The sequence below is a fragment of the Carassius gibelio genome, chromosome A19, assembly GCF_023724105.1.
Source record: "Carassius gibelio isolate Cgi1373 ecotype wild population from Czech Republic chromosome A19, carGib1.2-hapl.c, whole genome shotgun sequence".
NCBI lineage: Eukaryota > Metazoa > Chordata > Actinopteri > Cypriniformes > Cyprinidae > Carassius > Carassius gibelio.
In genome coordinates, this window is record NC_068389.1 from 18252055 (window position 1) to 18255858 (window position 3804).

Below are 3804 nucleotides of genomic sequence, written 5' to 3' on the forward strand. Positions count from 1 at the left end.
AGGGTCAATGCAGCTAGCTATCAGGAGATTTTGGAGCACTTCATGCTTCCATCTGCTGAAAAGCTTTATGGAGATGAAGATTTTGTTTTTCAGCATGACCTGGCACCTGCTCACAGTGCCAAAACCACCGGTAAATGGTTAACTGACCATGGTATTACTGTGCTCAATTGGCCTGCCAACTCTCCTGACCTGAACCCCATAGAGAATCTGTGGGATACTGTGAAGAGAAAGTTGAGAGACGCAAGACCCAACACTCTGGATGAGCTTAAGGCTGCTATCGAAGTATCCTGGGCCTCCATAACACCTCAGCAGTGCCACAGGCGGATTGCCTCCATGCCACGCCGCATTGAAGCAGTCATTTCTGCAAACGGATTCCCGAAGTATTGAGTGCATAACTGAACATAATTATTTAAAGGTTGACTTTTTTTTTTGTATTAAAAACACTTTTCTTTTATTGGTCGGATGAAATTTGCTAATGTTTTGAGAATTTGGGGTTTTCATGAGCTGTATGCCAAAATCATCAGTATTAAATCAATAAAAGACCTGAAATATTTCAGTTGGTGTGCAATGAATCTAAAATATATGAAAGTTTAATTTTTATCATTACATTATGGAAAATAATGAACTTTATCACAATAAGCTAATTTTTTGAGAAGGACCTGTATTTGTGGGTCTTGGGATATCTCAAATCCAATGCATACGTGACTCCCAAAAGATAGCAGCAGGCTCTGCTTAGATTCCCAAGACTGCGGAGGACAGTGATGCCCTCAATCACAACTCCTACATCGCTGACTGCCCCATCATTGTCCCGAAGGATGTAGATTTGTATGACCTCCTCTGCCAACTCTACTTGTACGAAGACGGGTAGATCAGCTGAACCCTACAGGCAAATTTTAAAGATAACTGGTTAGAGCTAACATTCAAACCTGAATGTTACAAGAAAGCGATAAATACACAAAACAAATAGCACCTGAACAAGCAAACATTCTGTTGGACCATACGATAGGTAAAATCTCAAACAAAGTTTACTAGGGGGAGGAGTTGCAAAAATTAACAGCATTCTTCTTAACAAGAGGACAGGTTAATTTTCTACATAGGGACATTTATTTTTAACAATAAACCTAAAAGAAAAATGAAAAGAGACTAACTGTGAGCTTCTATGCTTTAAATCAATGCTATAGGCTTTTATTGAGGTCCGCATTATTTCAACCAATTTCTTTATAAACATATTTAATATTTAAGTAAAATGACTAATGGTTTTGAAACAAAAAAGCTTGTTTAATTGCACTACTTGAAAAAAAATATGCATTGCATTAACCCTCACACTCAACCCTTAACCCTCTAAATAATTCTGTGGCTTAGTAAATATTACAGTAATATTTAACTTTATGAACTTAATAAAATCTCTGAATATTATAAGATTGTAAATGTGTACCTTGAAATGCAATGTAGTTGCTTTGGATAAAAGCATCTGCCAAATACATAAATGTAAACATAATAATTGACTAAAAATACAACAGTTAATTTTATCTAAAATGTACAGTTATATTTTATCTTTTTTTTTCCACTAAAACAATTTAGTATTTGACTAACAAATTGTTTATTTATAATACACATAATATATTTGTGAAATTTCTATCAAACTATTTAAGGATGCAAAATTAAACTGATCTGTTTCAGGGAACAAAAATATTACTTTAATTAAAATTAAAACAATGTACCCCTCCCCCAGCCTCCGCTGTCCTTCAATACCCACCAGGTCTGGATTTGTTTTGAAACAGCTGCGGTGACTGGAGTAATGGAATGAAAATTCGGCTTTAATGTATATATGTATGTATGTATGTGTATATATATATATATATATATATATATATATATATATATATATATATATATATGTGTGTGTGTGTGTGTGTGTGTGTGTGTATATAAATATTATATCAGTCTGGCGAGTAACCCTAAAAAAATTACCAGCCAAATAGCCATAGAGGGTAGGGGGGGATAATAGACGGTTGTTTTTTCTGCATTATTTTTTTTTTTAAATAAATGCAAGCTTAATGAGCTTAAGAAACTTATTTTAGAAACATTAAAAAGCTTACTGTTTTCAAACTTTTGACCGATATTGTATGTGATCTAGGTTTCAGTGCACTAGAATGATTTTACAACGGAGCAGGCCTTAAACTGGCTGACTCCCTATAGTGGGAGCTGATTAAAACGCACCAGTCTATGTTATGTCCACGCCATTTTAAATACTTTTGCATGGCGTATTTTTAGTGGTTATTTAAGAGCTCATACTTGAGTTCATGTAGTAATTATGATGCTTTTTACAAGACAGAATGTCATTTGAAAGTTCATAAATGATGTGTTCCCTTTTGACAAGCCACTGACCCCAAAGGGGAACCTGTACAAAATCGTTTTCCATTGGGCATGTATAGTTATAGTTGCTGGACCACGGTACACTTATCGTTAGACTTTCAAATGGCGGTTAAACGGTGATCCAAATAGTACGAAAGTTAATCCACTCCAAAAAAAAACCCTAACATACATATCGCTGCCCCACTAACTAACTTAGAAAACTACACTGTTATGTACACGTACACACGGTCAATGTTTAATCAACTTTTGAATAAAGTATTGCAAATATACATCGTTATAAAATGACTACTTACAGGAAATTCGAGTAATGCTGTTCACGTCGTTGCTGAGAAAAGCAGTCCTTCAGTGACAGGTGCCTCTTGCTTGAGCCGCGAAACTCGTTAAACTTCTTAAGATGTCGCAAAATACAAACACAATTGTTAGGAAATCCTTAATAATTAACTTCTGAATTAAACATCACAAACATATTTAGTTTAAGCTGGCTAAATTACATAACGTACCCCGATATGAGAGGAGTGCGGGTCTTGCCGTTGCTGAGGAAACTCAGGAACGCCGTCCTTCAGGTGACCTCGATTAAGTTACGAAACTTGTTGAAGATGACGTAAAATACAAAGACAATTGTTAGGAAATGCTTAATAATTATTAACTTTATAATAAAGTGTTACAAACGTAAGTAGGATTAGCTGACTAACCTTACTTAACCAGGAGTTGTGAGGAGTATGGTTAGTCGACGTCTCTGCTGAGGAAAGCAGATTTTTTTTTTCCTGCGGAGCTGCACACGTGATCACTTTAGCCGCGAAATTTACTTAATTTATTTAAACCGTTTTTTATTAAGCTGGAACTTTATTTAGGAAAATTGGTAGGAAATACTTAATAATTTTAGTTTCTAAAACAGATCAGTACAAGTAAATAATTATCAAATATTTATATTAGAATTCACCAGAAATATTGAGGGTATGTTAAAAATATAATTAGTTAGTTAAATACTTATTTATTTTCATTAAATAAACTTAAATAATATATGTAAATTTTAGAGAAATTATTTGTTGGATTTTTAATTATTATTTTTAACCTGACCCACTCAAAATATCACTTAAATGATTTCAAAAGATTTTATTAAGTAAATATAGCTCTTTATTTTTGTGAAATTTACTAAGCCACTGAATTATTTTTTACAGTGCAGAGCAAGAAACGCCTCGCCTTCCCATAAAGGATGGAGTGACAAGTGCTGGGAGGCGATCTTCTGTTACCTGTTCATCTGCCAGCATGGGCTGATTCACTCAACCCAGACAGCTGGCCTTCTATCGCTCTCTGATGCCATTTCCCATCCACTCCATATTTGATGGAAGTCCACAAAATATGAAGCCACATTCCCTTTGTCTGTTTCTTTCTCTTTCGCTTCAGGATTTACTAAATGCCTCGGCACGT

General features: G+C 34.7%; 1 long non-coding RNA gene across 1 annotated transcript; it reads right to left on the reverse strand.

Annotated features, from left to right (window-relative positions):
• Nucleotides 1–383: 383 nt before the first annotated feature.
• Nucleotides 384–3541, reverse strand: LOC127935054 (uncharacterized). Its single transcript, XR_008147962.1, has 3 exons — nt 2877–3541; nt 2670–2764; nt 384–880 (listed from the first exon to the last, which is right to left on the reverse strand). It is a non-coding gene; the product is annotated as an uncharacterized LOC127935054 (long non-coding RNA).
• Between the last annotated feature and the right edge of the window lie 263 nt (nt 3542–3804).